Source organism: Schistocerca gregaria, chromosome 2 (assembly GCF_023897955.1).
Source record: "Schistocerca gregaria isolate iqSchGreg1 chromosome 2, iqSchGreg1.2, whole genome shotgun sequence".
NCBI lineage: Eukaryota > Metazoa > Arthropoda > Insecta > Orthoptera > Acrididae > Schistocerca > Schistocerca gregaria.
The window spans coordinates 908,054,491-908,075,740 of NC_064921.1; the positions used below are offsets into that span (position 1 = coordinate 908,054,491).

Below are 21,250 nucleotides of genomic sequence, written 5' to 3' on the forward strand. Positions count from 1 at the left end.
CCGAGACTCGAACTCGGGACCTTTGCAAAGGCAAAGGTCCCGAGTTCGAGTCTCGGTCGGGCACAAAGTTTTAATCTGCCAGGAAGTTTCATATCAGCGCACACTCCGCTGCAGAGTGAAATCTCATTCTGGAAACATCCCCCAGGCTGTGGCTAAGCCATGTCTCCGCAATATCCTTTCTTTCAGGAGTGCTAGTTCTGCATGGTTCGCAGGAGAGCTTCTGTAAAGTTTGGAAGGTAGGAGACGAGGTACTGGCAGAAGTAAAGCTGTGAGTACCGGCCGTGAGTCGTGCTTCGGTAGCTCAGTTGGTAGAGCACTTGCCCGTGAAAGGCAAAGGTCCCGAGTTCGAGTCTCGGTCGGGCACACAGTTTTAATCTGCCAGGAAGTTTCATATCAGCGCACACTCCGCTGCAGAGTGAAATCTCATTCTGGAAACATCCCCCAGGCTGTGGCTAAGCCATGTCTCCGCAATATCCTTTCTTTCAGGAGTGCTAGTTCTGCATGGTTCGCAGGAGAGCTTCTGTAAAGTTTGGAAGGTAGGAGACGAGGTACTGGCAGAAGTAAAGCTGTGAGTACCGGCCGTGAGTCGTGCTTCGGTAGCTCAGTTGGTAGAGCACTTGCCCGTGAAAGGCAAAGGTCCCGAGTTCGAGTCTCGGTCGGGCACACAGTTTTAATCTGCCAGGAAGTTTCATATCAGCGCACACTCCGCTGCAGAGTGAAATCTCATTCTGGTACCATATTCTTTCTAGAAAAGTAGCACGTCAAGAAAATTTAATCTTCTGCCTGCCTCTTCCTCTTTGAGAAAGTGAATCTTCGGACTGATCAACTGCAGATGTTTGTGAAAACGATCCAATTCCTCCCTGCCATGCCGCCACAAAATAGACAAATCATCCACGTAACGGAATCAAATATTCGGTTCGCAGTTTCCAATGCCCGCTCCTCGAACTTTTGCATAAAGAAGTTCGCTATAACCGGGCTTAATAGGTGTTAGAACGGAAATTTTTTTTACACTGAGTTTACAACTGATATATATATACTGTTACGAGTATATAAAGACAATGAAGAAGGCGACATATGTGCTTATTTACCAAAGTCTTTATTAGCAAGTTCGGCCATATGGTAGGTGCGAAATGCAATAATGTCTTTGTCAACGAAACTTTCGAGTCCTGGAACATTAGGTACTCCAGAACCCCCACGTGCAATGGGCACAGTGAACCATCCATTACCATGACCAAATGAATCATTAATATCTAAATTAAAATTAAGTCGGCAGACACAGATAACAGAAGGTCCGTCCAGCAAGGCTTGTGCAGCGACAGACTTCACTAGTATACGATTCTTCTTGTCTCCAGATGTTGTAGCGAACTCGATGTTCTCCATAGTTTTGTAGATTGTCTGTTTCGAATGGCGTACAGAAGATACCGTCGCCGTTCTAAACAGACAGTGTATAAAACCATCGAGAACATTGAATTTGCAACAACAGCTGGAGACAAGAAGAATCGTATACCAGTCAAGTCTGTCGCTGCTCAAGCCTTGCTGGACGGACCCTCTGTATTCTGTGGCTGCCGACTTAATTTTAGTTTAGATATTAACGATTGATTTAGTCATGGTAATGGATGGTTCACTGGAGCCATTGTTCGTGGAGGTTCTGGAGTACCAAATGTTCCAGGACTGGAAAGTTTTGTTGACAGAGATATTATTTCTTTTCGCAAATACCACATGGCCGAACTAGCTAATAAAGACTTTGGTAAATCTGCTTATATGTCGACATCTGCTTTGTCTTTGAATACTCGTAATTAGAGGAAAATATCCGTAAATGAGTCTGTATTCATACTCGTAATAAGAGGAATAATATATCAAATTTTAAAGGTCTGTATTCTCTTCTAGGCTGAACTGTTTATCGTCCACATTTCACATCCATACGAGACTACGCCTCAGATTTTCAGACAAGTACGTTCAGAAAAACTTCGTAACAAATTTGTATTCTTTATTAACAAATTTCTCCTCTTCATAAATGCCTTTCTTCCCATTACTAGTCAACATTTAATATCTTCTCTAGTTCGGTCATCATGAGTTATTTTACTGCCCAAGTAAAAAACGTCATCTATTAATTTTAGTGTCTCGTTTCCTAATCGATGTCGCACACCATCGCCTGATTTAATTCGACTGCATTCCCTTACCCTTATTTAGCTTTTCTTGACATTCATCTTTTATCCTGCTTCAAGACAGTGTCCAATCCATTTAACTGCTACTGCAAGACCATTGCTGTCTGTGATGGAACTACAGATTGGGGCAAATAAAAGTGGTCCGTCCGTAAGAGTAGATACGATTGGATGTGTGTGTGTGTGTGTGTGTGTTTGTGTGTGTGTGTGTGTGTGTGTGTGTGCTTGCATATAACCACATTCCAGCAGGATGGGGATGCTGCCAATACAGCCTACCGAAACTTGGGGCTCATCTTCACGCCCGTTGGCAGAGGTCATTCTGAACGGGGCCCTAGCCTCCCACCCGGACCATCTGATCTGTCAGTGTGCAGTTACTTTGTGTGGGGAGCCCTCAAGACTGCAGCAGAACATTTCGGATGTGACTGCAGTAATTCCAGCCGTCCAGCTTCGATTAGCCTATCAGCTGCATCCTGACCAGATTTATTTGCCCCACCCTGTACAAAGTCATTGGCAATCCTCAATGTTTCATTTCTTCTTCCTGAACTTAATTGCTTCGCCAAATTTTTCTTTGGTTTCGTTTGCTGTTCAGTGTACAGATTGAATAACTTCGGGGATAGGATTCAAACCTGTCTCACTCTCTTCTCATCCACTGCCTCCCTTTCGTGGCCCTCGACTCTTTTATCTGCCGTCTAGTTTCTGTGCAAGTTATAAGTAGCTTTTTGCTTACCCTATTTTGCCTTGTTGTCCCTCAATTTCTGACACTGTACTCCTGTCACCATTTTCTCTTATTCTACAAACGTTACAAATGTGACATTTACCCTTCCTTAACCAATCTCCTAAGAAATATCGTAGGGTCATTACTGTCTCGAGTGTTCCTACATTTTTCTGGAATCCAAATTCATCCTCCAGGAGGCCGGTTTCTACCTTTTTATTCTTTTATTTTTTATTCGGTGCAGTTGTGGATGCTCTTGACATTGAAGGTGAGGTGTGCTACATAGTGCTCGGCAACGGCCGTCATAGGAAAGTGGGACAAGAGTATGCTGATACAATAGCTGCATAGTTAGCAATTATGTTCAACCGCTCGCTCACAGAAAGATCCGCAACCAGAGACTGGGAAGTTGTTCAAGTCACACCAATAGCCAAAAAGGGAAATAGGAGTACGGCCAATGTCATTAACATCGATTTGCGGTAGATTTTTCGAACATTATGAATTACCTCGAAGGAAACGATTTATTGGCATATAGTCAGCACGGTTTCAGAAAACATCGTTCTTGTGAAACACAACTGGCTCTTTATACTCATAAAGTAATGAGTGCTATCGACAGGGGATGTCAAACTGCTTGCATATTTTTTGGATTTACAGAAGGCTTTCGACCCCGTTCCTCAAAAGCATCTTCCAACCAATCCGCGTTCCTATAGAATATGACTGGATTCGTGATTTCCTGTCTGAAAGGTCACAGTTCGTAGTAGTAGGCGGAAAGTCATCGAGTATAACAGGAGTAATATCCGGTGTTCCTCCAGAACGTGTTATAGGCCGCCTATTGTTCCTGATCTATATTAACGACTTACGAGACTACCTGAGTAGCTCTCTTATATCTTTTTGCAGATGATACTGTCATTTACCGTCTTGTGAAGTCGTCAGATGACTAAAACGAATTGCAATATGACTTAGTACGATATCTGCATGGTGCTAAAAGTGGCAATTGACCCTGAATAAAGAAAAGTTTTTAAGTTATTCATATCAGTATTAAAAGATAACCGCTAAATTTCGATTACGCGGTAAGTCACACAAACCTAAAGGCTGTAACTAAATGCTTAGGGATTACAATTACAAATAGCTTAAACTTGAACGAACACTTACATGGTGTTATGGGTGCATCGAACTAAAGACTGCTATTCATTGGCAGAACGCTTAAAATGTACAACAGGTCCACTAAAGAGACTGCTTACACCACGTTTGTCCGCCGTATACTGGAGTCCTGCTGTGCTGTGTGGGATCTGCATCAGATACATCTACATCTACAACTATATCTACATCCATACTCCGCTAGCCACCTGACGGTGTGTGCCGGAGGGTACTTTGAGTGCCTTCCTTCTATTCCAGTCTCGTATTGTTCGTGGAAAGAAAGATCGACGGTATGGCTCTGTGTGGGCTCTATGTCTCTGATTTTATCCTCATAGTGTCTTCGCGAGATATAAGTAGGAGGGAGAGATATACCGCTTCACTCCTCGGTGAAGGTATGTTCTCGAAACTTCAACAAAAGCCTGTACCGAGCTACTGAGCGTCTCTCCTGCAGAGTCTTCCACTGGAGGTTATCTATCATCTCCGTAACGCTTTCGTGATTACTAAATGATACTGTAACGAAGTGCGCAGCTCTCCGGTGGATTTTCTCTATCTGTTCTATCAGCCCTATCTGATGCGCATCCCACAATTGTGAGCAGTATTCAAGCAATAGGTGAACGAGTGTACTGTAACCTACTTCCTTTGTTTTCGGATTGCATTTCCGTAGGATTCTTCCAAAGAATCTCAGTGTGGTATCTGCTTTACCGACGATCAACTCTATATGATCATTCCATTTTAAATCACTTCTAATTCCTACTTCAAGATAATTTATGTAATTATCTGCTTTCAGTTGCTCACCTGCTTTATTGTAGCTAAATTCTAAGGGCTCTTTCTTTCTGTGTATTCGCAGCACATTACACTTTTCTACACTGAGATTCAATTGCCCTTCCCTGCGCCATGCGTCAATTCGTTGCAGATCATCCTGCATTTCAGTACAATTTTCCATTGTTAGAACCTCTCGATATACTACAGCATCATCCACAAAAAGCCTCAGTGAACTTCCGATGTTATCCACAAGGTCATTTACGTATATTGTTAATAGCAACGGTCCTACGACCCTCAGCTAGGACTGACGCATGACGTCGAAAAAGTTCAAAGAAGGGCAGCTCGTTTAGTAGTATCGCGAAATAGGGGAGATAGTGCCACAGACATGATACGTGAATTGGAGTGGCAATCATTAAAACAAAGGCGTTTTTCGTTGTGACAGGATCTTCTCATGAAATTTCAATCACCAGTTCTCTCCTCCGATTGCAAAAACATCCTGTTGGCACACACCCACATAGGAAGAAATGATCATCACGATAAAATAAGAGAAATCAGGGCTGACACAGAAAAATTTAAGTGCTCGTTTTTCCTTCACGCCCTTGGAGATTGAAACGGTACAGATAGACAGCTTGAAGATAGTTCATTGAGACCCCTGCCGGGCACTTTATTATGAATAGCAGAGCAATCACAGAGATGTAGACCTATAGGTACAATACAGTTCAGGAAGAGCTACCAGAACTACTGTACGTGATTAGGATCAGGTGATTTAGCAGATCAGTCGAAATGCGTCAGCACCCCGCACTGTTCGTCAAGGAAGGAACGTATGCTCGTAGCCCCTGGTACGCTACTGTTGTCACAAAGGAACCATTCCGGCACTGCATTAAGCGATTCAGGAAAATCACGTTACACCTAAATCTAGGTGTCTGGACGAGGGCTTGAACCAGACACCTCCTAAATACGAATCCAGAACTCGAAGATGGAAGTGTCCTTAGCGTGCAAGTCACGAACATTTTCACACAAACAAAGTTTTGCATCACCTCGATTCCGAAAGTTCCAGAACCTGTACAGAAAATTGTAATGTAGATCAACATAAACATCATTTCCGCCCTTTTTATTGCTCATGAAGATCATACATTGGATGTTGTTGCGCCATACAGCGAGACCTTAAGCGGTGGTGGTCCAGATTGTTGTACACACCGGTATGTCTAACACCCAGTAGCACGTCCACTTGCGTTGATGCATGGCTGCATTCGTCGTGGCATACTATCCACAAGTTCACCAAGGCACTGTTGGTGCAGATTGTCCCACTCCTCAACGATGATTCGGCGTACATCCCTCAGAGTGGTTGGTGGGTCACGTCGTCCATAAAAAAGGCCCTTTTCAATCTAACCCAAGCATGTTCGATAGGGTTCATGTCTGATGGCCACTAGTCGAGCGATGTCATTATCCTGAAGGAAGTCATTCTCTAGATGTGCATGATGGGGGCGCTAATTGTCGTCAATGAAGACGAATGCCTCACCAATATGCTGCCGATACGGTTGCACTATCGATAGGAGGATGGCATTGACTTACCGTAGAGCCGTTACGGCGCCTTCCATGACCACAAGCGGCGTATGTCGGCCCCACATAATGCCACCCCAAAACAGTAGGGAACCTACACCTTGCTGCAGTCGCTGTGTCTAACGCGTTATGCTAGAGTGGTTTGCCTCGAAACACGTCTTGGACGAATGTCTGCTTGAAGGCATATGTGTTACTCATCGGCGAAAAGAACATGATGCCAATCCTGTGTGTCCATTCGGCTAGTTGTTGGCCCCATCTGTACAACGCGGCATGGTTGCAAAGATGGACGTCGGGACTGAAGATGCTCATCATGAAGCCTATTTCGCACAATTTGTTTCGTGACACTACGTCCCGTGGCTGCACGAAAGGCATAATTCAACATGGTGTTGATCATGCATAGTTGTTTACATCTTTGGGCAGGTTTAGTGACATCTGAACAGTCAAAGGGACTGTGTCTGTGATACAGTATCAAAAGTCAATGTCTATCCTCATGAGTTCCGCGAACTGCGGTGATGCAAAGATTTTTTCTGCATGTGTAATAGAAAGTGAGCCCTGGGACAGCTACATCGTTAACGTAAACACATGGTTCGTGTCCGCTGTAACTTCACTGAGTCTATTCTTTCTGGCATATGCAACAATGAAGGTGTGCAAGAATTATGTCTCGTTGTGAAAGAATCGGCTTTTTCGAGGTAACCGACTCGGAATTTCAGTGCACGCAGTTTCCTTCCCTATGTTCACACGGAAACGGTTTTAGATTTACCTAACCTCATTGAAAACAGAAAAATCTGTCGGAGCAGAAACTGATTACCTCTGACAAACCAAGACATTCATTGCCAGGCCGTGTCTCTTAGGATTTTTTTGCTACTTTTGTTTTTACGTTGCGTTGCATGGAAGTGAGTGATACACCAGTCCTTAGACACGATGGATATTCCACGCTCAGATCTCAACCAATCGAGCACCTGCATTCAAGTTGTGATCACGGGCACGTTCATACACGTCAGTTGCATCCTGACACGTCTCAACGTTCACCAATGGGACTGCGTTGTTCCCGTACAACGTAATGCCACACACGCAGCACCTCACTGTCATGTCTTAGTCTTAACTTCATCGCAGTGCAGGTGATGTTTATGGCATGGTACCTGTTCCTCGCCGTTTACATCTCTCCAAACCGAGAAATGTGCTGTTTTAAGGTGGTGACAGATATTTTACCCGATGAAAGTGTGAGTTGTAATACGATGTTCTGAACACAAGAACAATGAAAAGTTCCTCATCGGGCACTGACCAGAGAATATAACAAGTGACCCAGAAAATGCTTCATGCATCTTAAGACAGTCGAGTTAGCATCGTCTGCCCAAGCTGCATGTTATGCAGGTTGGGTAGGTAATCTCAAGGTGCGTGAACTATTTTCCAGGCGATTTATCTTGAATATCCTGTATGAGGCAGAGGTAGCAAGTTAAGGATTTCGCAGAGAGAGTGGCTGGCCTCTCTCTGGTACGTGGCATCCCCCAAGGTGTTACCCTGGTGTCTCCAGCGCCATCCGGAGGCAACAGACGCGCAGTCAGTGTGTGTCCAGCAGTCCGCGCTCAGCCTCCCACACATTACACAGCACTTGCTACACATTAACGGGAAACCATCTTAAACTACATCACAAACCATCTTAAACTACATCACATATTGTGTTCTTTCACAATCCATTGACGGTTACGTTAGTAATTTTGGCAGTCAGGAAGAAGATGAAAGACTAGAGTTACTTAGATAATGAAATGTGTGGGCGTCGGCGCAAGGCAACAGAATTACGTGAAAGTTTATTTTTCGGTGGAAATGTGTGTAGCGCACGCTACACGATGCGAAATGAAGACTAGCGGCTATATCAAACAATTTGCCTGCAAGAGATTAATCCGTTTTCAATTCATTTAATATATGTTAGTGGACTGAAAAACAAATGACTCAGCTCAAAATTGTGACCCTGAATATACTTAATCTTTAGAAGAGTGACTGTACCAGAACTGTTACTTTAATAACACAACATGTGAAGATAAAATCCGACTTTCTGATAAAATTGCTTGAAAACTCATAGGACGCCACTTTACTGAGTTCTGCTGGTATTAATTAATTTCACAATTAACATTCTGACAATCACTATCCCTTACAGTCGATATGAATTTTGATGATAATTTGTTTGCCTACCAGAGTTCAAGGAACGCTCGTCTTTCCTGCAACCTGCTGCTGTTAGGAACATTGATCTGACTATCCGAAACCTTCAGGTAGATGTCTGCATTTATCACCTCGGTCTTTCAATAGCTCCACAGTAAAATTGGAGTCAAAATGGAGTTCCTTGCTGAGAATATGTTGCCTTAGCCGTATGGCTGAGAGTTTGATCAACGTGTAAGTACTGAGTTAACTCGACCACTAAACAACGAGTACTGGAGAAATCTGGGCACGATTAATTCACTTTTAACAAAACCATAAGAATAGTCACAAGCTGAAGGCGTAATTCTGCCTTTTTTTAGGATAGTCTTCGTATTTTAAATAAATCTCGGTCACACGAGACCTCCGTATGGCCGTATTTATCCTCCGAGGTCGAAAATAGTCAGAGTCACCACTTCGTGACACAACCTGTTTATGAATACTGAAGATATGCTTCTTCGTTTGCGTATTTTAGCTTTCGTATCATTTATATGACGTGGTATTCGAAAACCAGCACAACATTTTTCTAAATTGGTGTGAGATAACCCAACATTTTGACACTTGGACTTGTTAGAATGCAAAACCAATGGTTGTTAATGTGTAGCTTTATCTCAATTCGAGATCGGATAATTTCCTTCTCCCATTGTGGCACATTTTTCTCGAAGCACTATACAAGCAATGTGTAGCTGAAAACATTCAGCGTTTCAGTATTCACGACAGTGAAGTAATTTCACCACATTGGTACTGAAAATGTTTCACTGGTCACGGTGTCGTAGGTGCATATAAGAGGAGACATGAACTAAGCATAATTCGGTGACGCAAATGTGTAATATGTGCTTCTGCTAAACGTAAAGACAACTGGACATCACAGTGATGTTGCACTGAACTAGCAACAGGGACAGATTCCGATTTCTCCTAAACGCCCCTAATGCGAAGGCTGAAATTTGTCGATCCACGTCGGTAAGCTGTATCGAATACACAGAAAGCTACACAGCTATAAAATCTCAACGTAAACACAAATGTTCTTATGTTTGGTTTCCGTAAGAAACCGCTCGTATCATGACAGTAAAATTCAAGAGCATATGAGCATTGGTCTACACATTAAGGAACACAACGGACACTGAAGGCGATAAACGTATTTCAGGTGCAGAAGTAGACAGCCTGCCATAGATGTTTCACTGAATAAACTTAAAAACAAAAAACTGAGTGGGTACCAAGCAGTGTTGTACGTCCCAATGCCACGCTCAAATCAGCCAGTAATTGTCAATGACATGAAAAAGAAAGTTATTTTTCAGCTAATAAGTGATTTTTAAGCTAATAAGGGATTTTTTTATAATTTATCTGATTTTCCAACGACTTAAGGAGAATAACTGATTTTTGAGGCTTTTTCCCCTTAGTGATTTTTCAGCCTTTTTTAAAGTGATTTTCCAGTCTTTTGTTTGTAAGTGATTTAGTCTTTTTTGCTAGAGCTTCGTCTTTTTTGCTAAGTGATTTATTAACTCATTTTCGCTAAAGCTTAGTCTTTTCTGTTATGCGATTTTTCAGACTTTTTTACTAGAACATCGTACATTAACCACAGATGTGTTGTGATCAGCTTCTTTGCATTATTACAGCGATCGGATGAAGCTTCCTGCCTTACATATACTGTCAAAAATAATCAACACAAGATATATAAGCTTTCAGCATTTATTTCTCGATTTCTTCTTTACAGGAATTATCTCATTGATGGGAGGGTGTAAACAGTTCCGGCATTCGCCTTACAACCAAGGGAAACCTCCCGAAAACCCTGGTCGGAACTGAAGGACCACGATGAGCTGTCATGCAGAGGCGTCGTTCTCAGAATCAGCGGTGCGTGGCAGACGCGTAGAGTGCGTGTGGTGGGTAGAGTCGGTGCTGCGTAGTGTGGCCGACGAGTGGGGTAGAGTAGCCGAGGCGAAGGCAGGTCACGGATGTGTAGAGTTGCAGATGTGTGGCGTAGTCTCGTGGACGTGCAGCGTAGACTCGTGTATGAGAACCGTAGACTCGTGCACGTCCAGCGTAGACTAGTGGATGCGAAGTGTAGACTCGTGGGTGCGAGGTGTAGACTGGGGGTCGCGCAGTGTAGCGTCCCAGCCGAGTTGACTGGTAGATGTTCAAAGAACGTAGCTTTTCCAGATTTGTAATCCTAGACACACACAAAGTCACAGACATGTAGCACCAAACATGTAGGAGTCACTGACGTACAGACCCAGACGCGTGAGAGTTAGATGCGTAGCCGGCGCGTAGTCCCGCAGGCGTGTAGAGTTGCAGATGTGCAGAGCCGCAGAAGTGAAGAGTCGCAGACGAGTATTCGCCGTCATACCTGTGGAGAGACGTACTTACCTATACTTACGTGAGAAGTTCTCGCCGTGCAGCGCTGCCGACGTCCGCCCCGATAGCTGAGTGGTGAGCGTGACTGATTTCCGTCCTACGGGCCACGGTTCGGTTCCCAGTGCCGCCGACGTCCCGTGTTGCTCTCTACTACTGCTGAAGTCGTCTGAGTTTCAGGGGAAGCGTGTCTCCTTATATAGCCGCTAGGCTTTGTTGAGCAGCATTTCCGAGGAAACCATCCGTGTACAGTATTGTTGTCCTGGTTCTAACTAACATTATAGTAATCGGCAGTACGGTTTGCATGAGTCCTTGCTGGAATTTTTGTTCAGAGAGACTCTATGCTAACATTTCAGAACGTCGCTTTTAGATGTTTCGACGTTTTAATGGTTTGTAAGCGCTAAGCAGCTACAGACACAAATGATAGAATCTTGATTCTCATGATGATTATACGGCGACTACTGCGCATTTCACCACTAAAACAGCAGCTTCGCATCGACCGTCTAACACCCTTATCGTCTGAATCTTTTGCCCTAAACCGAAAGCGACGTCAGTCGATTAGTAATATTTCTGAAATAAAATGTCGCATCGTTACTCTGAATGTCCGTCTCTGATCATTTAATTGATATGTTGAGATTGTACTACCGTTGACATATGTTAGTCTATACCAGTTTCCATTACAATCACGCGGTTAACATATGCACGGGTTCCTATCAAATTGTTGGCTATACACATTTATAGAGATTTTTGTGTGTGAGAAGATCATGTTCAACTAAGGACGAGGACTGTTGCTGTACCACCAAAATGACTTCATCTAGGTCATCTAGGGGGAGTGTAACGCTTCACGATGAATATATAATAACGAATAACGCCAGAGGTACAAGGAAACGATTGGATAGAATTCCTGTGCAGATAGTGGATAAATCTGCTGTTTTATGTAACATTGACAAAGGAAGATCGTTAGGGATTTGGGGCTCTACAGGAACTCCACAAAAAGGCAAGAGCCATCACATTTATTATGTGTCTTTCGAAAGTGAGTGAATGCTGCGTGGAATAGCTAATGGTCGTAAAGGCGTTGAATGTTCGCATCTCATTGGCGAATGTGGGTGTTGGCCATCTTGTAAAGCAAGAAGGAAACAGTCTTAGGTCACCTCTGGTACGGGGCGCTCCTGCACATCCTATATGATCGTAGTTCGAATGGTCAGCGTGTGTGATTTCACAAGGATAGAGTCATTACGGCAATCAACATATTACGTGAAAAGCTGAAAGAGAGAGAGAGGGGGTAAAATAGTGTGCCATTAAAGTCATATATCTTTGAGGGATTCAAATAATACCGTAAGCAAAGAAGTGTCAGTACGTAGATGAAATGTATGGGAAGAGCTCGAAATTTTCAAACACTCACAGAAAAACGATGGCTGCATTTTAAATGATCAGCTTCATCTTGCAGGTAGACGTTTCCTGGAAGGCTTAAATACCTCTACTTCTGGCCGAGGAGCTGTTGCTCGCCTCCGCCCCTGTATATTTTCCGTAAATTTCTGTGTCAGTAAGAACATGTCCTTTATTTTGTTATTTTACAACGACTTTTCGTCGTCCACAGTTACGCTGCTGTTCAATATTATAGTAATGAAGCACCTTAGACACATACCCCTTTTTGTTTTACTGTTTACTACTTTGCCTGTTACATCGTTATGTCCAGGCATATATACACTCCATAGTGTAGCTTTGTCTATTCACTATTTTACTCGATATTTTAGAACACTTCACCCTTCCGGTATATCTCATCTTGTAGTATGCTTCGGAAGTGAGGATACACACACACACACACACACACCCACACACACACACACACACACACACATACATACTACACACAGACACACACACAGTAATGAATATGCAGTTGTGAAATCACACACGCTGGTCATTGCAGCTGCGCGCTTCCAGGACGTGCGGGAGCGCCACCTACCAGAGGCGACCTAAGGCCTGTGCCTCTACTCTTTAGCTCTTTACGCGGCGCACTTACGCTCTATAGAAGCCGATGACACGTTTTGTAGTTAAATGCCATATACATAAAAACGTAACTTTCAAATGATCTGCAACTGACAAGTAACATAGCTCGATGACACTTGGACCATATATGGAGAGAGCTGCTACAGTATACGACAGAAGGCGACTAAAAGAAACACGCAGTGAGATGAACAGGACTAATACTTATTCAAAGACAACAATTACACTGGAGTCAACGCGATTTATGAAGGTCCAATGGACATTATAAAAGGTGGTATTTGCTTTTTTGTAGCCTCTGATCACCATGAAGCCAACGCTTGCACTGAAACGAACTCCCATAATAACCACAAGGTTTGTAATGAGTTACTGTGGGAGGGCGTTCCATGTTGCAACACATCTCCCCACTGCATCCCACAAGTAGTCGATGGGGTTTAAGTCGGGGGAACGGGAAGGCCAGGCGATTCGCCGAAAATCATTCCGATCCAGGAGCTCCTCAGTCTGCGCTGTTAGATGCGGTCGAGCATTGTCATCTGTGAAGTCAGGGCCAGCCGAAATCGTCCTTCAAAAGAAGCGCTCGGTAAGCATAACAGTGTCACAATGACTCTGACTACTGAGTTCAACACGTTTAAAGAGTTTGAGTACGTTACACCCACACAAGTTTATGTCTCCCCACACCATAACACAGCGACCAGCAAAACGGCCATGATCGGCACTGGTCGTGGGTGCATTTAGTGTTCCCCCTCTCGCCATATAATGGTACGTCCAGCATTGGTGAACATGATCGTCTTGGTGGTCCAGATGTTATGGTCTGAGAGGCATAAGCCTACATGGGCGTCTTTTTTTTTTTTTTACTTATCAGTCTTCCGACTGGTCTGCTGCAGCCCGTCACGAATTCCTCTCCTGTGCCAACTTCTTAATCTCAGAGTAGCACTTGCAGACCACGTCCTCAATTATTTGCCGGAAGTATTCCAATCTATGTGATTCTCTACAGCTTTTCTCTCTTACAGATCCCCCTAGAACCATGGAAGACGTACCTCTTTGTCTTAACAGACGTCCTATCGTCCTGTCCCTTCTCCTTGTCAGTGATTTCCACATATTCTTTTCCTCTCCGATTGTGCGCAGTCCCTCATCATTCCTCACGTTGTCAGTCCACCTAATTTTCATCTTTAGACTATAGCACCACATCTTAAATGCTTCTATTGTCTTCTGTTCCGTTTTTCCCACAGTTCATGTTTCACTTCCGTACAATGCTGCGCTCCAAATGTACATTCTCAGAAACTTCTTGCTTAAACTGAGGCCTATGTTTCAAACTAGGGGACTTCACGTGGCCAGATATGCCGTTTTCATCAATGGTAGTCTACTTGTGATGTTCTCCTTGCTCCGTCCGTTGTTGATTATTTTGCTGCCATGGTAGTAGCATTCCTTAACTTCATCTACTTCGTCACCATCAAACCCAATGTTACGTCAGCCGCTGTTTTCATTTCTGCTGCTCCTCCTTATTTTCATCTCTCTTTGATTTAGTCTCAATCCATATTCTGTATTTACACTCCTGGAAATTAAAATAAGAACACCGTGAATTCATTGTCCCAGGAAGGGAAAACTTTATTGACACATTCCTGGGGTCAGATACATCACATGATCACACTGACAGAACCACAGGCACATAGACACAGGCAACAGAGCATGCACAATGTCGGCACTAGTACAGTGTATATCCACCTTTCGCAGCAATGCAGGCTGCTATTCTGCCATGGAGACGATCGTAAAGATGCTGGATGTAGTCCTGTGCAACGACTTGCCATGCCGTTTCCACCTGGCGCCTCAGTTGGACCAGCGTTCGTGCTGGACGTGCAGACCGCGTGAGACGACGCTTCATCCAGTCCCAAACATGCTCAATGGGGGACAGATCCGGAGATCTTGCTGGCCAGGGTAGTTGACTTACACCTTATAGAGCACGTTGGGTGGCAAGGGATACATGCGGACGTGCATTGTCCTGTTGGAACAGCAAGTTCCCTTGCCGGTCTAGGAATGGTAGAACGATGGGTTCGATGACGGTTTGGATGAACCGTGCACTATTCAGTGTCCCCTCGACGATCACCAGAGGTGTACGGCCAGTGTAAGAGATCGCTCCCCACACCATGATGCCGGGTGGTGGCCCTGTGTGCCTTGGTCGTATGCAGTCCTGATTGTGGCGCTCACCTGCACGGCGCCTAACACGCATACGACCATCATTGGCACCAAGGCAGAAGCCACTCTCATCGCTGAAGACGACACGTCTCCATTCATCTCTCCATTCACGCCCGTCGCGACACCTCTGGAGGCGGGCTCCACGATGTTGAGGCGTGAGTGGAAGACGCCCTAACGGTGTGCGGCACCGTAGCCCAGCTTCATGGAGACGGTTGCAAATGGTCCTCGCCGATACCCCAGGAGCAACAGTGTCCCTAATTTGCTGGGAAGTGGCGGTGCGGTCCCCTACGGCACTGCGTAGGATCCTACGGTCTTGGCGTGCATCCGTGCGTCGCTTCGGTCCGGTCCCAGGTCGACGGGCACGTGCACCTTCCGCCGACCACTGGCGACAACATCGATGTACTGTGGAGACCTCACGCCCCACGTGTTGAGCAATTCGGCGGTACGTCCACCCGGCCTCCCGCATGCCCACTATACGCCCTCGCTCAAAGTCCATCAACTGCACATACGGTTCACGTCCACGCTGTCGCGGCATGCTACCAGTGTTAAAGACTGCGATGGAGCTCCGTATGCCACGGCAAACTGGCTGACACTGACGGCGGCGGTGCACAAATCCTGCGCAGCTAGCGCCATTCGACGGTCAACACCGCGGTTCCTGGTGTGTCCGCTGTGCCGTGCGTGTGATCATTGCTTGTACAGCCCTCTCGCAGTGTCCGGAGCAAGTATGGTGGGTCTGTCACACCGGTGTCGATGTGTTCTTTTTTCCATTTCCAGGAGTGTATTACACTGCTTTTTCCATTCTGCAGATCGTGTATTTTTTTTTCACTTTCACTCAGGATTGCAATGTTATCAGCGGATCGTATCAATGATATCCTTTCACCTTGAACTTTAATTCCACTCCTTAATCTTTCTTTTACTTCCATCATTGCTTCTTCGATGTACAGATTGAACAGTAGAGGCGAACGACTACATCCCCGTCTTACACCCTTTTCAATCTGTGCACTTTGTTTATGGTCGTCCACTTTTATTATTCGCTCTTGGCTGTTGTACATATTGTATATTACCCCTCTCTCCCTACAACGTACCACTATCTGTTTCAGAATTTTGAACATATTGCACCATTTTACACTATCGAACGGTTTTTCCAGGTCGACAAATCCTGCGACCCAGTTTGATCGCGCAGCCGTTTACGTTCTTGGAAGCGGTGTGGCCGGCGACCGCGAGCTCAGCCACCGATGACGCCTTGACGGTGGCGTCGCACGACGAGATGCCCGTGAAGGACACAACGCCCGCCACCGCCACCACTTTCGTCGTACCAGGGAGCTCGGTTCCAGACGCCGGCCTCATGGCTTGAAGCACGTGTCCGGTGAGAGTGCAGGATACTTTCCCAACCGAAATGGCATTCGTATATCACGCCATCAAAGAGAGATGCCGCCGCAAGGGACACCTTATAACATCAGTAGAGACAGCAATGGGTAGACGCGTTGCCACGCAGTGTACCATCGCTGCAGCTTTCGTCCAGCATTACAGGACGGTTATGCCGAGGTCCCACGAATCGTCCACCAGTAGGAAGACATTGTGCGTGATTTGCCCATCCCCAAAATAATGGCCCATAACAGCGCCCTGCTGGCTCCCATTACTGCTGAAAAATTAACAGCGGCTTTGGCACGTGGCGCACTGAACGAACCACCCAGACTAGGTGGCTTCTCGAACGAATTCTACCGCGTCTTTTATCCCCCAGTTGAGCGCTCAATGGATTCAGATGATTCAAGTCCTCTTCCAGAACGATATTACCCTCCCCACATATCGCCGGCTGCCACAGCGGACATGTGCGCTGCTACGTGACAGTAAAATTCCCAACATGGGTATTATTCTCCAGACGGGTTACGTCAAAAAAATGTTTCAAATGGCTCTGAGCACTATCGGACTTAACACCGAGGTCATCAGTCCCCAAGACCTAGAACTACTTAAAACAACTAACCTAAGGACATCACACACATCCATGCCCGAGGCAGGATTTGAACCTGCGACCGTAGCAGTGGCGCTTTTCCATGCTGAAGCACCTAGAACCTTGCGTCAACAGTTACCTAGCGTCAAACTTAATTATTTTGCACACGTTCTTCCCCCACCAAAGCCCATAGGTCCTAGGAGGCATATGACATTTTGTGAGCTCAGGTGACACACTCAAAGGCCACTGAACTACTTTAACGAGGCCTCCGGGCAGCTGCTGGGATCTTATACAACGCATGCTGGTGCTCCTGTTGCAACGACAGCCAAAATCTATCCATGCCGGACGTACTCCTAAGCTCTGATACTGTTTATATTCCCACCACCAGAATGAAAGCTGTGAACTGTGTGAAGGGCGTAGCTGTGTATTACCTTTTTACAAGCCGCGCCCGAAAGCGCTCTCGACTCGTGGCTCCACCTGAAGACGACTTATGAGGCGTTCAGCCGCCTTGTACGGTACCGGGCACGACTATCGAATTATTTAGGCGCATTATTCGAGAATCCTCCTAACGACTGGGGCGTTCCGAGTACCGGAAGGCAAACCTGAAGATGATACATGACACATGTGTGATCCTCCCAGTAAAAGGGATCCTCCATCAAATTGCGCGAAGACGACTCGGAACCCTTTGGTGGTAACAGTAGGAACCCGATCAAAATAAAATCAATAAAAAAAATAAAAGCATAATAATACTTAGTATATACTTGTAAATAACTAAATTTGTTAAAATAAAACTCCTTTGATCCTATAACACCCCTTTCCTTCCTACACTCTGGATCTGGGAGGGAGGGAATGGGACATTTTATCCAGGCCTCGGAAGGCCATACTTTCCATCTTCTTCTCGGGTTGCGAAAAAAAAAGCCTTGGTAAAGAAAAAAAAAATCTGTTAAGGCGACCGTTCGTGTGTAGTGGAAATTACGGATTCGCGTCCCAGTACGGTGAACATTTTTACTGTCGTCATTCCATTATGCAAATAATAGAAAAGATAATGTAGAACATTACCCTAGTGAACTGTGGATCTCATTCACAGTGTAAAAATTAAGAAACTAGAAATTGTAAAGAAATTTCTACAGTATATACTCGACGAGCAGAAACCATTTTATAACAATGTCTGCCAGCGGCAAGAGAAGGATGTTCAAGATAAAGACGAAGCATACCCACCGTTGTCTGCTTTTCTGTATTTTGTTAGCGTTTATACATTTAGGGTACATTGTGAATAAACCAGGATGCTTGCAACACATTCTTTTATGGTACTTGTGCCTGTTTCACTGATCATGGCCTGCACATCAGTAAACGTGTGAATGGGAGGCTTACAAAACTTAAAGGTGACATTGTAGTGAGTGGTGGTATCATCGTGATGGAAAAATTGTGTAGTAGTTGGTGGTAGAGCTTCATCGTTCTTAGATTGAAGTCAGCTGATAGGTATAATTACTTAAAGGAAGTCCCTCTAACTAAGGAATCAGCTTCAGGGGACGTCATGTTTCCAAGTAGAGAAGGAACTAGCATATTTCATCAAAGTATAAGAGGTAGTAGAGATAAAGTTAGTGAACTGCTTATAGATGTAGACCATGACATTATTGGTATATCGGAGCACCACTTAAATAAATCGACAGTTCAGATATTACTTTACCAGGATAGAGATTAGCTGGATGTTTTTCAAGTGAAAATTAAACACGAATAGATATTACTTTACCAGGATAGAGATTAGCTGGATGTTTTTCAAGTGAAAATTAAACACGAATGTGCTTAAACTAACACACAATATTTTTTAGCGGAGCACAATCTGACATTAAAAAATCCCTACAAAAGAATGGCCCTGACTAACATTAACCTATACGTTTCACAAATCACATACCTCAAAAAAATCTTGGTTACTCGAACTACTGCAATACAGCGAGGACCACTACTGACAGCTAAATAAAAGATTAAAACTACAGAAGGCACTAACTACTGATAGGTACAGTTAGCAAAGGAAAGACTTTAACAGAGAACAAACAATATATTTACCTTAATAGTCATAATACACTCCTGGAAATGGAAAAAAGAACACATTGACACCGATGTGTCAGACCCACCATACTTGCTCCGGACACTGCGAGAGGGCTGTACAAGCAATGATCACACGCACGGCACAGCGGACACACCAGGAACCGCGGTGTTGGCCGTCGAATGGCGCTAGCTGCGCAGCATTTGTGCACCGCCGCCGTCAGTGTCAGCCAGTTTGCCGTGGCATACGGAGCTTCACCGCAGTCTTTAACACTGGTAGCATGCCGCGACAGCGTGGACGTGAACCGTATGTGCAGTTGACGGACTTTGGGCGAGGGCGTTTAGTGGGCATGCGGGAGGCCGGGTGGACGTACCGCCGAATTGCTCCGTACCGCCGAATTGCTCAACACGTGGGGCGTGAGGTCTCCACAGTACATCGATGTTGTCGCCAGTGGTCGGCGGAAGGTGCACGTGCCCGTCGACCTGGGACCGGACCGCAGCGACGCACGGATGCACGCCAAGACCGTAGGATCCTACGCAGTGCCGTAGGGGACCGCACCGCCACTTCCCAGCAAATTAGGGACACAGTTGCTCCTGGGGTATCGGCGAGGACCATTCGCAACCGTCTCCATGAAGATGGGCTACGGTTCCGCACACCGTTAGGCAGTCTTCAGCTCACGCCCCAACATCGTGCAGGCCGCCTCCAGTGGTGTCGCGACAGGCGTGAATGGAGGGACGAATGGAGACGTGTCGTCTTCAGCGATGAGAGTCGCTTCTGCCTTGGTGCCAATGATGGTCGTATGCGTGTTAGGCGCCGTGCAGGTGAGCGCCACAATCAGGACTGCATACGACCGAGGCACACAGGGCCAACACCCGGCATCATGGTGTGGGGAGCGATCTCCTACACTGGCCGTACACCTCTTGTGATCGTAGAGGGGACACTGAATAGTGCACGGTACATCCAAACCGTCATCGAACCCCTCGTTCTACCATTCCTAGACCGGTAAGGGAACTTGCTGTTCCAACAGGACAATGCACGTCCGCATGTATCCCGTGCCACCCAACGTGCTCTAGAAGGTGTAAGTCAACTACCCTGGCCAGCAAGATCTCCGGATCTGTCCCCCATTGAGCATGTTTGGGACTGGATGAAGCGTCGTCTCACGCGGTCTGCATGTCCAGCACGAACGCTGGTCCAACTGAGGCGCCAGGTGGAAATGGCATGGCAAGCCGTTCCCCAGGACTACATCCAGCATCTCTACGATCGTCTCCATGGGAGAGTAGCAGCCTGCATTGCTGCGAAAGGTGGATGTACACTGTACTATTGCCGACATTGTGCATGCTCTGTTGCCTGTGTCTATGTGCCTGTGGTTCTGTCAGTGTGATCATGTGATGTATCTGACCCCAGGAATGTGTCAATAAAGTTTTCCCTTCCTGGGACAATGAATTCACGGTGTTCTTATTTCAATTTCTAGGAATATATATATATATATATATATATATATATATATATATATATATATATATATATATATCAGTTCATGACATATATTCTTAAAAATTTCAAAACTCCGCCATCTCTCTCCCAAGTCCACCACTGCTGGCGGCTTACCTCCAACTGCACAATGCTACGCGCTGTTAGCATCCAGCTGCCACTGCCCAACACTACAATGGCAGACAACAATGCAAACCAGCCACAGACTGCACACAGCACAGCCAGTGATTGTCATAGAGAGCGCTATGTGGCGGCGGCGTTACCAATAATGAAACCTAAACATCCTACTTACATAGCCCCCATGCTCCCCCTAAAAATATTTACAAATTGTTTTGGGCAGTGGCCAACACAGATTTGAAAATTTTTTTCATAATTACAATAACAAAGAAATGAAATGCACACACTTATTAATACAATGTTGGTCAAAAGCTAAAATTTTCTCACAGTCCATAAAGACAGTCCTGATCGTTCATCACAGAAAAAATTGCAGTGTTTTTCTCAAAGTCTGAGCAATAAAAGAAATTGCACTTGGAAGTAGTGGATTTCTAAGCAGTCTTGAAGAAGTAGTGTGGTCCTTCCAACGGAAAGACAGTGCTGACTCTTGACATGCAGACAGGTAATGGGCCACAACAGAGCAAACCCACAGCAGAGTCAGTCGAAGTTGAAGACTATTGGAAGGTTGGTCATCACAGAGCAGACCCACTGTAGTC

At 45.3% G+C, this 21,250-nt stretch overlaps 2 non-coding genes across 2 annotated transcripts; both read left to right on the forward strand.

Annotated features, from left to right (window-relative positions):
- The first annotated feature begins 289 nt into the window (after positions 1-289).
- Trnas-uga (transfer RNA serine (anticodon UGA)) lies at positions 290-364 on the forward strand. Its single transcript has one exon. It is a non-coding gene; the product is annotated as a tRNA-Ser (tRNA).
- A 225-nt stretch (positions 365-589) lies between these two features.
- On the forward strand, positions 590-664 carry Trnas-uga (transfer RNA serine (anticodon UGA)). The gene has a single exon. It is a non-coding gene; the product is annotated as a tRNA-Ser (tRNA).
- Positions 665-21,250: the final 20,586 nt, after the last annotated feature.